This window comes from Desmodus rotundus, chromosome 10 (genome assembly GCF_022682495.2).
Source record: "Desmodus rotundus isolate HL8 chromosome 10, HLdesRot8A.1, whole genome shotgun sequence".
Taxonomy (NCBI): Eukaryota; Metazoa; Chordata; class Mammalia; order Chiroptera; family Phyllostomidae; genus Desmodus; species Desmodus rotundus.
Genome location: NC_071396.1, coordinates 32,849,455 through 32,863,000, shown reverse-complemented (window position 1 = coordinate 32,863,000; position 13,546 = coordinate 32,849,455). Strand labels below are relative to the sequence as shown.

General features: G+C 41.2%; 1 protein-coding gene across 10 annotated transcripts in view; it reads right to left on the bottom strand.

Moving 5' to 3' along the window:
* Positions 1-13,546, bottom strand: part of AKAP13 (A-kinase anchoring protein 13) — a 230,064-nt gene that overhangs the window by 198,329 nt on the left and 18,189 nt on the right. Inside the window, exon 2 of one of the 10 annotated variants that reach the window (XM_045196387.2) lies at positions 9,792-9,864. The exons of the other annotated variants lie outside the window; for them this stretch is intronic. The gene's annotated coding sequence lies outside the window, so the exon portion shown is untranslated. The remainder of the gene's footprint in view (positions 1-9,791; positions 9,865-13,546) is intronic. 10 annotated transcript variants of the gene reach the window in all.

Genomic DNA, 13,546 nt, shown 5'->3' with positions numbered 1-13,546 from the left:
GTTCCACTAACACACGAAATTGGGAGTGCCATGGAAGGATCTTTGAGGCAAGCTAGTCCATTTCACAGATGAGGAAACTGAGTGGCCTGCCTACTGATCCACAGCGAGCTATTAGTTGGTGCTCAACACACTAAAATCGCAATGGAATCAATCCACTTGAAGGACTTTTCCATGTTAAGAACCCCAGCTCTTTCCTTTACGTTTCTGTTCAACTACCACAAACCACAGCCAAAACTAAGCCTCTCGAAGTTGAAAGCACAGCACTGAAAGAAGAGAAACAATCCTTAATTTGAGCAAGACATGAGGGGATCTTGGAACTTCTAATTTTGATAGAGAATAAAAGGGAGGCCAGGCCACATGAGCCAGAAAAGAAATAACAGGAGAACTACTTGATCCGTTCTTCTTTTAAAGCCTTTCAAACCATTAAAAACAACAACAACAACAAAAAAAAAACAGGGTAACCATTTTAACCAAAAGATGCTTAAGTTTTCCCCCAGATTTTCAGATTATCACTCACTAGGCTGAATGACATTGGGGAAATTATTTAACCCAAGCCTCTGAAAGAGAAAGGGGGAGGTAGGAAGGCTAGAGGGAGGGATAATTTTTAAATAGAATTCTAACATAATTTTAATACTTCATAGAGCTGTGTGAAGAATGAGGCCTGGCTTAAAATAGATGCCTACCAAATATTAGCACCTAACCTTTTCTCTGCCACGCAAGAAAACAGGCCTGAATCCATCAGAGAATCCGAATATCGTTCCAGGAAACTGTGCTCCCCACAGTCCCGATACCAACCCACAGAATTCAAAGTGCTGCTGTGCTGAGAAGGCAGGGGTGGGGGAAGAACAGCTTTCCTTTATACTTCGGTAATTTTGAGAAGTTTCTCTAATAAATATCTTTTACTTTTATGGTTAGAAATAACTGTTTGGAGAAAGAAAATGTTTTAAGAAGGGTTTCATCATTCTTGTGTTAGAACTATTTTTAACAAATGTTCAACTTAGCTTACACTATCCTAGGCTTATCTGACCTGAACTGTGTGTTCAACTAAGATTTCATAATCGCCCTCAAAAAAGGAGATAACAGAGCAATTTCTTAGCTAAATCCAAGCTGGCTAAAACTCTACTCATTGTTTATAAAGACTCCGTAGATGTCTTCTTTAACAGGATCAGAACCAAACAAAGCAAACTATGGGGCAAGGTCTCCCTAAGTAAGGCTAAGACCCAAGACCACCCCCTCCCCACTCTCCCCACTCAAAGAAGGCAGGCTGCTGCTCATTAGCGCATCGAAGACTGAAAGGTAGCAGTAACAGAGCTTAAAGGAAAAGAACAAATGGTAGCAGAACACGTGGATATCCACATGGTTAAAAAAAATAATTTTTAAAAAACCTCTTAGCTTACACCACACATAAAAATTAACCCAAACATGGATCACAGACAAACATTAAGAGCTAAAACTGAAGACAGTATTAAGAAAAGGAAAAGACAAGCCAGCGACAAGGAGAAAGGATCTGTAAATCAAGTATCTGATAAAAGATTTGTATCCAGAACACACAAATACCCAGAGAGAAGGTGGCAATGCGACAACAAAGGCAGAGGCTGGAGGGAGGCACCTACAAGCCAAGGAACATCAAGGCAGCTGAAGCCAGGAAGGCTCTTCCCCTACGTTTAAGAGGGAGAAGTGGGCCTGCGGACACCTTAGTTTTGTTGGCCGACTGATCTCCAGAGCCATGAGACGATGCATTATTGTTGTTCTAACCCACCCGGTTTTGTAGAGTTTTGTCACAGCAACCCTAGGAACCTGATAAAGACTCTGATATACCTGATGTGAATTTTCGATAATTTGGACAAAATGTGTAATACATTTCATGTTAAAATTTTTCAATAAATATACTTTCAAATAAAAGAATATATGGCTCTTATAACTGCTCTATCAACTCCTTTAGTGAAATCCACTTGCACTGTTTCAAGCACTCTAGATTTTTGCTAATTTCCAACACACTAATCCATCCCCAGATTTACTTCTTGGCTTTTGAACAGTCACGATCACTTTCTTAGAGGCCAGGAAAAGAGAGAGCTAAACTTCTTCAAATTGCATACCAGGTAAAACTGGGGATGGCTCTGAGAAAGGAGTTTCCTAGGAAAAAGAAGTGCGAGAGCTTTGACGCGCCACCCAGGTGACATCTTCCCAGGTGACATCTTCGTGACTCAGTGCCTCCATCTCCCCTCCCTTTTGGGTACTGGGCTGACCTCAGGATAAGTGGCCGCTGGTTAAAGAAAAGACTTACCGTGGCATCACCAGAGAGAACAATTTCTCTCTATGAATCAGAAGCAGCTCTGTTACCTGTATGACAACTGCCTGCTTAAGACTTTGCATCAGCTCTCTCTTCACTCTCAAAGTCAGGTCCCTCCTGGGTAGGATCCGTGAGTTCATAATGAGGTCAGTAACAATAACAGCAGCATTTCAGAGCACACAAATAAACCCCAGAAAAAGAAAACTTTAACTTAAGAAAATGTTTCACCTACAAAACAGGAATATGGCCAATAAATACGGAGCTAAAGATGTCTAAACAAGCCTGTAACCTGTAAACTAGCCGAGAACCTGCCGGTGATGGTCAAAAGACAGGGCCACGGGGAGATGACCCAGCTGTTCGCTTTGATGAAGGGAACGGGAGAACGCTCTGGACTGGTTCTTCTGGAGGCACAAACTGGTCCAGCCACAGTAATTGCTACACATATAAGGGATGGGCAGACACCACCATAAACACGGATAGCTTTGTTGGGTGTTCTTTTTCCTTCACGGGGAATTCCCAAATGCTTGCTTAACTATCACTGACAACCTGGTTTTAATAAAAGCCTTCCAGATCTGGTTTAACACAAGCATTCATGTGTTTAGGAAGCTTAGCTAATAATATTTATAAAGGATGGTCAAGAAGTCCCAGAATTGGGTTCAGACTAAAACAGGCCAAGGAGATGATGCACTGGCTAGGCGGTCACAGCCTTTCTGAGACAGGTATAATCTCACTGGAGTTTTCCCCTGTAAACCAAGAAAGGGCAGGGAAGTGAAAGCCCCCGCTGCTGGCAAAGATGTGTGGCAAAGACTCCATGCTCAGATGACAGGCATGAAATATAAAGTGGTCATAAGCATTTTGGATAAAATTTAACAAATTTACCAATCTGTACAAAGAAACTTGAAGATGTTCAAACTTTAACCAAATAAGTTTACTTTATTATATGCAAATAATGATGGATTGAGGGGGAAGACTTGTTTTGAAAAGAATATTAAATGTCTACTAATAGAGAATTAGTTAAAACTGATAGTTCCAAACAACAGAATATGCTACCCCTTATAATAACTTAGAAAAACTGTACAACATGAGAACACTTTCTTCAATTAAAAAAAAAGAGGTAATTGCATATAAATCTGATCTTCTCAACTATGTATTTCTTTTATATATATATATATATAAATTTATTTATTTACTTTTAGAGAGAGGGTAAGGGAGATGAGAGAGGGAAAGAAACATCAATGTGTGTGTGGTTACCTCTCAGGTGCCCCCAGAGGGGACCTGGCCCACAGCCCAGGCATGTGCCCTGGCTGGGAATCGAACCAGTGACCCTTTGCTTCATGGGCCCATGCTCTATCCACTGAGCTTCCTAAATTTATAACAAATGTCCTTCTAAACAATGCTGTCGTCCTAGGCTGAGCACGAGCCTCCACACTGTCAATCGCACTCCCCAGGTCTCTACTATGTACACCTCAACCATATATAAGGCAGAAATAGCTAGAATGAAACCAAAATGTTAACTACCTCTAGGTAATGGGATTATAGGTAATTACTTCCTCTTTTATATATTTGCTGAATTTTATCTATCACTCATATAACTGGGCAGTGGCAGGGGGAGGAGATAACCCCACCCCTGGTACCTTATAAAAACAGGGTGGCAAATTCGTTCTGACATGAGAAACAAAGCTCTCGGCAATCTGCCCAGAGCCCCTCTCGGTCAGTTTGTGCTCTTTTGGAATAATGTGACTCTACATGACAGAGGTCCATCTGTGACAATATTGGCAGATCATAGATCCTTTTTTCTACCTTCTAACAGCTTAATAAAGTCCAATTCCGCAAAGCAAAGTGAATAAAAATGTAGTCATACAATGGGGTTTATATTTACCTAGGTCTTTTTCAAATAACAAAGTAAGTTTTTCCTGGTTTCTATACTGAAGCCCAAATTCTTAACAGACTCCTTCTAAACCTAGAACTTTCCCGGAATAGTGAAGACATCAACAGTAATCTCTGTTATCACCAGTAAGCTGCTACTGAATGATGTCTTCAGAGAGAATTCAGTAGAAACCTCCCACATTGTACAAACCACTCCTACATAAAAAATGTTTCAGCTATCCTCAAACTCAGCCAACTTTTTTTTTTTTTTTTTTTTTTTTTTTTGAGGACTGGCAGAGGCATGAACAGAGAGCTCAAGGAGTTAGGAAAATAATGGGGGGAAAAGATAATCCAAAGTAAGTATGTGATAGCTTGCATTTTTTCCCCTCACCAAAGGAAAAATACATTTTTATAACGGATAATAAGCGGGCAGGATTTTGCAGCCAAAACAAACTATAAAGTTAGGCAAAGCTAGGAATGAGGTTAGAATGAGTTGAGACAGCTAAAAGCGAAAGCTGTTTTCTATTGTTCTTAGGCTCAAGTACATAGTCCACTGAAAAGGAAGAAATAAGAACTAATCTGGTATGTAACATTCAGTATTCACAAACACAGGATCCCAGAAAGAGCTGGAAAGAGACACTCATCTCAACCGTCTCTCAATAATGTTCAGAAGTTGTTAGTAAAAGAAGGATTTCTATCAGTTGAAGAACTTTCGAAATGTTTTCTCAAGCGCTCAGCTGTTATTTCAGTCATTATGACAGTACTATCGGGTGATAACAAGGAATCGTAAAATCCGAGACATGGAAAAACTCTTAGAAATCATCTGCTCCCATTTATGCGCTGATCCCAATGCAACAAAGGAGGACGACATTCCTGCTGTGGTTGTAGAAAATGCAGGACCAACTTAAGTACAGAACTTAGGATGGGGGTGGGATGGTGCTTGGTCACTTTCTGTTGCAGGGAAGGTTATGAACACACGTCCCTGCACAGAAACGTCACCCACAGGTTTCCAACCACCTGTGCCCACACACTGCACTCTCCACTGCCCTCTCTCTGACCCAACCACAGTGGGTAACAGAAGCATGCTGCCCCTCAACAATGTCAAACAGTCTATGTTCATAATCTCAAAAAACAAGTAATGGCTAATTAAGTCATTTATTTAGAAGATCCTATAAGGAAGTTTTTGCACAGTTCTGAGCCCTTGTTAAAAAAATAAATGGTTTCCCACTTCCACCATATGCAGTAAGTTTTCCATAACATTATTTCTCTTGAAAACTTAGGATGAGTTTAAATATTATAGAAAAAAAATAAACAAAACAGGGTTTGGTTAAATAAATGTTATTTCTTAAAAGTCATTTTAACATTAAAGGCATCTTTTTCATACACCAACCCCCAGATGTGCAGGGTTATACCAAACCTTTCTTCTGAACGTAAACTACCACTTGACATCTCTTTCGGCTGCACCCGTACAACCAAACACAACACACAGGTTTCACACACAACTCCACCTCGTATCTTCAAGTTACATCTACCCGAAGGCGTGTCTGCTAAGAAAATGTGGTAATCAATTTTCTTACTACCTAATGCACTTTCATATTACCTACAAGCAAGAATATTTTGAAACAAACCACTTTGATATGTTTAAAAGTATTGTGAATTTAGAATTTTTATAATTCTGAAGTATATTTACATTGCCTAAAGGCTGGACATAGACCTTAGGACAATGACACAGGTCTGCTCAACACCACGAGGCAAAGTAACAAGCACCCCATCACTCGACCACCTCCACTCGGAGCATCTGTTTAAGCTTTACATTAAATACGGCCATGACTATCCTGCTGACTGGCAATAGTGAAGGCAACATTTCAAGCTTACTATGTAGAAAATACTCTGCTAAGTCCTTCACATTGTCTTATTGCATCCTCCTCTCTCTTTGAGGAAGATCTGGGTACTATCTTTGTTTGACAGGTGAGAAAACTGAGGACTGGGAAGTTATTTCCCTGGGGCCACAGAGCTGGCAGAGCTCAGGGATGAATGTAAACAGCTCCCACAGCCTACGCTCTTAATCACTGTACTGGCAAAACCAGAGGTATCTTAGATTTTTCTGATACATTGGTTCCCAAATTTATAACAAATGTCCTTCTAAACAATGCTGTTGTCCTGGGCTGAGCATGGGCCTCTACGCCAGTCTATGAATGTCTGGGAAGTAATACACTCATGGTTTTCCCATTGCCCGGAGTTGCATTCCCCAGTGATCCTAAAAACTGCTGACTGACTAGTCACTGACTGTAACCTTTGCCTCTCAGTGTCACCAAGAGAACCCGGTTGAAACTCTGGCCTGGTCCTGGCACAGCAAAGTTCAAGTATGGGTTCTGAAGGCAGACAGGGATTTGCGTTTGGGCTCTTTAATTTGTTAGCTCTAAGACCTAAGGCAAAAATTTAAGCCTTCAAAACTTCCATTTTCCTGTATGCAAAATACGGTAACAACAGTACCACTCATATAGCTCTGATAAAGACTAAGGTAAGAAGTGTAAATCCATCGAGCATGATGCCTGGGATACAGAAATGTACCCCAGAAGATACACATGTAAATGAAGTCTACTTTACTAGGCTCTACAATGAACGTCCAGAAAGACAATTTACTTCCACATCGGAAATTCTGCTTAAGTCAATCATTGATTACATTAGCAGACCTAACTAGACAAAAGGCACTCCAAGTTCAACGACTGCCACTTCACAGTAGGCTAGGGAACATGCAAAGGCTTATTCAGAAGATAAAAACAAACCTGCTTCTGAGAACAAATATAAAAGGCTCTCCTTAATGGCATAAATCCCGGTGCCTGTCAGAACCCCAGATTCCTGCCCCACCCCAGACCGAGCGAATTAGAAGCTCCCCAGGACACTCTGATCCCGAGCCAGGACTGAGAGCCACCCAGCCTCCTCCAGTAACTTCATGCATGTCTGCTCCCCTCCTCCTCTAAAGAGAGTAGTGTGTTTGGTTTTGGTTGGTTTTGGTTGGTTGGTTGGTTGGCTGGCTGGTTGGTTAGAAAATCTATGGCCTTATGACACTTATGACAATGCTAACTGTGCATACTTTAACTCCCAAACCAACTCCTGAATTTCCTGAGGGCCAGAAGAGAGGTTACTGTTTTCCTAAGCACCTAGCACCACATCATGTCAGCAAGAGCGCTCCAGTAGATGGTCAACCAGTAAAGTAAATTAGTCCAACAAAAACAAAATATTAAGAAAGAGCTCAGGGAATTACCTCCCATGCTTTCCTCTTCCCTGACCTGAAAAACAACTCCCAGATGGACCATTAGTCATGTGAGGGAGAGAGGAAGGGGAAGATCATCTGGGGAAACTCTAGAAGGAGCACATGAAGCTAAGTTAGAAATGCAAGGAAATGAAGAGCTCAAGAAAATCCCCTAGGGAAAAAGAGAAAACAGAGATCAAGGGCCTGAGAAGTATGAAAGTAAATAACTAGGTAGAAAAGAATTGGTGGTTGTTAGACCATTTTAAACAAAAGAAATGCAATCTCTTCTCTGGTCATAAAATAAATGTCATACAAGATCTTTTGAGCCAAAACACAATTGAATTCAAATTCCAACTCCACTAGCTAATAACAATACTTCATTCATGTGCACAGTTTCCTCATCTTACCCTACAGTGAGAACAGTACTATAAAGTGAGGAAAAATGAGATAGTTATAAAGCATCTGGCCCATTAGCTGACACAACTTGGGTGTTAAATAAAAATTAGTCCCCTTCCTCCTCAAGCGCAAAATTGTAAAGTAAGATAATAGAAACAATGATCACCAAGTAGAAAAGAGCAACTGGTCGTTCTTGCAACACGTTTGACGGTGTGCTTTCTCAGGTGTTTGCTGGTTTTTTCATTCCGGTAGGTGTGCCAGCCCTCTGTAATACCCTCGAGCTACCATCTCTGAGATGTAAGGTCACAGGGAAAAGTGACTGTAATGCCCATAAATCTTTTAAGTTCTTTTTAGAAACAAGACCTTAATGGCATGCATACAAACCCACAAATGGCCACTGAAACCTACTTGCCACTCTGGGAAAAAAAGGAGATATCATCTTTACTGAGACTCAGGACCTGACTTTGCAAAAGACTTGAGAAACAACAACTTCTGACCTTCACAGCTTTAAATAAGGGTACCATGCCCTGAGAGCAGGCTTCCAGGAAAGCAAAAGGTGCTACTGTGATCTTTACGCAGTAGGAAAGGCAAGGGAATCACGTTAAGGAAAAGCAGTAAAATGCCAGACTTGTTCATGTGGCCAGGAACAACGCCTGAAGTCAGTCGCGGTGAGCTGGTTATGGAGAAGCACCTGGGGAACCTGGCTGAGGCTTCTGGTTTCAAATTGTGCTCAGGAGTATCAGCTGAATGGTTAGACCAACTCGCTTATCAATGCGCCTCCGAAAAGTGATAATCCAAGACTAAACACACTACACTCCAAATCTTGTGTGGTCCTCCTCTCCGCCAACCGGCTGTCAATGTCCTCTTCTTTTGACATTAAACTTGTATTGCTGCAATTCAAGATCAATTCAGCAATTCTGACACACATAACCGTCATGACTAAAATATTCTTATTATGGCCAACTAAGGCTCTAATTAAAACCAAGACTCTGTCAGTGCCAAACAGATGCGCCTGTCATAGTCTGCTGCTAAGTGTCACTGCCTGAGGGTCAGCAGGGCAATGAGAGGGGAAACTGCGCACCACCTCATTTTCTCTCTGGAGTTGCAAAGAGTGAAGAGGATGGGAGAAGAAAGACACATCCTTCATATTCTTGTGTCATTTCTAGATGGCTTAAGAGTGTCTAACCCATGAAACAATATTCTCACAGAGCACTGGTTGCTTCAAGATGCAGTCTGTTGTCACTTCCATTTGTATGAAGATCTGCAGAACAGCTTCTTGGAAAAGCTGGCCCATGACTTTGGAAACAAGACGATTGTTGGGCCCTTTATCCCAGTCTGTTATCCTTCCCACTTCAAAGACAGGATGCAGATGGGGGGAGGTGGAAGTGGGTACGCGGCGGAGGGTAAATGGTGATGGAAGGAGACTTGACTTGGGTGGTGAACACACAATACAAAATACAGATGATGTGTTACAGAACTGTACCCTCGAAACCTATATAATTTTATTAACCAGTGTAACTCCAATAAATTCAATTAAAAATATGAACAGGTGCAGATTAATTATCTTTTTATCCAATATGAAGACCATTGCACAGCTATTTGTAAAGCAAGCAGTTGACCATCTCTTGACATAGCAAAAACAAATACAAGTTCAAAGTTGAGATAATTAAAACTAATTCCCTCATTGGGATATAGAAGGGGAATACTTTATTTCACCAGAACATAATGTCAGAAAATTTTGCTGAGGGTAAAATGTAGGAACCACAGATACATTCTGAAGGAGGTCAGGAGCTAGCTATGTTATGTAAGAAAAGTTATCTGAAAAGTATGCAATCTCAAAGTCCAAAAACTACTGGAAGCTCACCTGATATACATTCAAAAAGAGCTTGGCTCCTACCTAGGATAGCTATATTAATATTTCTAATACCAATGTAGAATTTAATATCAAACAATCAGCAAAAGATAAAAAGCAAGAAAAAAATTTACCTTTTGTTCCTTAGTTAGCAAACTTAGAAGGAAAACTGAATGCAAAAACCAGTTCAAGTTAAGCATCAATCTTCTGTGGAGAAGGAACAGAGGAAGACAGTTAAACTGATGGGTGAATAAAATCCCGTGAAACAGCACAGTTCCACAACTAACACGTCAAACCCCACGACAGACAACAAATGTTGGTCCCATCAGTATGAAACCCTTTGCAGACGGGACCTCTTTCAGGTTACAATACAATTTTAAGGGAGCATGTGTGCCCGATACCTAAAATATTCTTTTTTTTTTAAATTTTTATTGTTATTCAATTACAGTTGTATGCATTTTCTCCCCATCCCTCCACCCCACCCCAGCTGAACCCACCTCCCTCCCCCACCTCCACTCTCCCCCTTGATTTTGTCCATGTGTCCTTTATAGTAGTTCCTGTAATATTCTATCTTTTAATGGACAGGAAAACTGAGGCCTCGGCGAGGGTGGAGTAGAGTGAACATACTGGTGCTCAGAAGCGTTCATTTTCGAGCAATGACCTTGACACCATCTCCAACGTTCAAACATACACCAAAAGCCCCATAATCGTAATAGATGTAACTGGACACTTTACACGTCCAGCAACTTAAAGCAAATTACCCAACTTCTCTCAAATTTCCTTTTCTCCACTAAAAACTGGTTAGCTGTAGAAGAAATTAAGCTCCTTGGACATACTCATTAAGCACTGGAGTCCCCGGAATTATTGTGGCTATCAGTCATGCCCACGGGCACTATGGGGGAGAGGCAGTAGGTATGATTGAACATTAATGAGATGGATGACTTCCAAGTGGCTTAACAGCAGGGAGGGGAAAAAAATAAACACAATGAAGAAAAAGGCACAGCCTGCTAGAGTAGCCGGCTACCCATAGCTGAGTCTCCGACCAATTATTTAAGCTGCTCACAAAGTACACCCCTAAAATTACTCAGGTGGGAGGACATATATGGCTTTTTTAACTCCTTCCCCAAGCACATGTACAGGGCTAAACATGAACTGCGCAATGAGTAGAGCTGTTTAGACTAACTCTTAAGTGTCCACTTACGTAAACAGGCAGTCCAGCGAACTCTGAGTTCACAGAAGGGTTACCCCACCCCATTCTTCATTAATGCTCTCAGGGTTTCAGAACGTCCTTCCCTCCACAACTCCTCACGGCAGATACCGTTGCTCTATCATCTGTTTCCACCTCACTTTGCTCACATGTTTTTGCTCAGATCTTTCTATGGACATTTACCATACTGACAACATTTTTCTGTTTACAAATCTGCCTTGACCCGCGAATTGTAAGCAAGCTCAGGAAAAGTTTCTACACATGCTGAACCACAGCACTGAACCTCCTGTCACTTCTTAGCCGCTAATAATCAATACACTTATGTCTCACTTTAAAAAGTCACTTCTCTGTGAAATCTCAGCAGACTATAGCCAAAGGAAAATTAACAAGTTTCTAGAGTAACCTGACCACCAGCCCAAAATTGAAAGTAAAATCTAACTAACAAACACTCCAACCCAAGAGAACCGAAAAACCTATGCAGCGCCTCCTATCGCACTCTGAGATTCCAGGGTTTCCCCCAGCATGAGGCTGCCGTTTCCCATGACACACGCGCAGAATGGACTTCAGAAAAGGGAACACTGACCGTCCTCCCAGACCATTTTCATCACATCCAGTCATACACTTCCCCAACACAAAGGCAAGACTGAAAGAAGGAAAAGTCTCGAGCAGACGCCAACAGTCTCAGAGTGAGGACATCTTTTCAATTTGCCGTTTGCTCAAAGACAGGCATTGAAAAAAAAAAACCAAGAACAAATTAACCATTCATCTTGGAAATGGATCCACATGGAAAGAAGGCATTCTGATGTCGCAATTAACAAAACATGTAGTCCACCAACTTGTTTATCCAATTTTGGAGCTCTCTTTCTTTACAAATTGCTCGATAAAAGAAAACTCTATACCTGTAACATTTGTATTAAGTCTACTTCGTGATGTCATTCTGTACATCACCGTCTGTATCCCACTGCATTTCTACTTATGTAGGGGTATCTTTTTGGTTAATTCCCATCAGAATAAAAGCTATTGACTGTTTCAGAGAAACAGAAAGCAAAATGATCATGTTCCTCTTCTATATTTTTACTGTGCAACTATTTGTAAGTTCTCATTTTTGTTTTCCCCTCGTTTTAAAGCTCCTTCACACAATTAGCAATCCAATTCTACCACAAAATACAGTTTGAGAAAGCAAAGGCAACTTTACAACGGTTTAAATATGCTCCCTGTCAAAGTCTATTTACATAATACAAATCTGAAAGGCAAGTTCCAATTATACAGCAGCCGCAGCTGCGCTGAGCGAAAGGAAGACTGGTTTTGCCGGCACAGTGCGCAAGTCAGAGAGAAATCTGGGAATAAAGCTTAAGCTAATCAAGACCAAAATATAAAAGAATTACACATCCCTTCCCTGCTTTTTGGGCTAAAACAGGTACTCGTATATCCATGTCCATTGAGGTGGTAAAAATGGAAGAGAAAATAATGAGTTTAATGATTATAATTAAGTATAATAAAAAATATATATACACTCTTTAGTAAGCAGGTATAATATGTAATGTAAATAAAAGTATGCATATAATTTCAAAACAAGTTTACAAAGACAATGTTAAACTATCTTAGCAGTAGAAGGTCAAGTTGCTTAAGCATGTGGGACACTGAAAATACAAACACTTGCGAGGTCCTCCGGGTCAGCAAAGCACCAAGCAGAACGCGACGTGCTCCGCGGAAGATTCCCAACGAGAGGGCCTGACAACACACTGCTATTCTCACCACCCAGGGATGAAACTGTGGCAACTCGCGTTCCTGGGCAAGATGCCGGGACCACGGGCTGCCCCTTTTCTCAGCCGGAGCTCACACACTTGCTTTCTTCTAGGTCGCCTGCCGCGCTGGGCAGAATAACCCGAGAGCCTGGGATCAGACAGTGCTAGACACTTCCACGTGACTTCAACGCCATTCCCATTTCCTTTTCTCCCAATGGGAAAACGTCTTCCTGATCCAAAACAACACTTTCAGGTGATCTAAGGGTTCTGCATCCCTGAATGAAATCAAGAAGGGTAACTAATGCAAGCAGTGGCCTCTGACCTAAAACCATCCTAGAAATCTCCCCAACCCTGAGCTACATTTATGCTACATTACCTACTATTAATTAATCTATGAGATATTAAGCCTATAGACTCCCAGTAAGGGCCTGTTCTGAAGTTCTGCTCACCTTCAACTCAACAAAAGTACAAACACCACAATTAAAACAGGCAAAGAAGCTGAACAGGCACTCTTCTAAAGAAGTTATACAAATGGCCAATAAACACATGAAAAGGTGCTCAGCATCACTAATCATTAGAGAAATGTAAATCAAAATCACAACCAGATACCACCTCGCAACCATTAGGATGACGACTATTTTAAAAAATCACAACTATTGGAGAGGATGTGCAGAAACTGGGACTCTTGCGCACTGCTGATGGGAATGTAAAATGGTGTAGCCACTCTAAAAAACAATACGGTGGTTCCTCAAAAAATTAAAAACAGAATTACTGTATGACCCCACAGTCACTGGCTCCTGCAGGACCTCGCCCATGTTACACTGTTTCAACTGTTTGCTGAACAGAATCCAAAGGATTGAAAGAAGGGACTTGAAGAGATATTGCAAACCCATGTTCATAGCAGCATTATTCACAACAGCTGACGGGTAAAGTAATT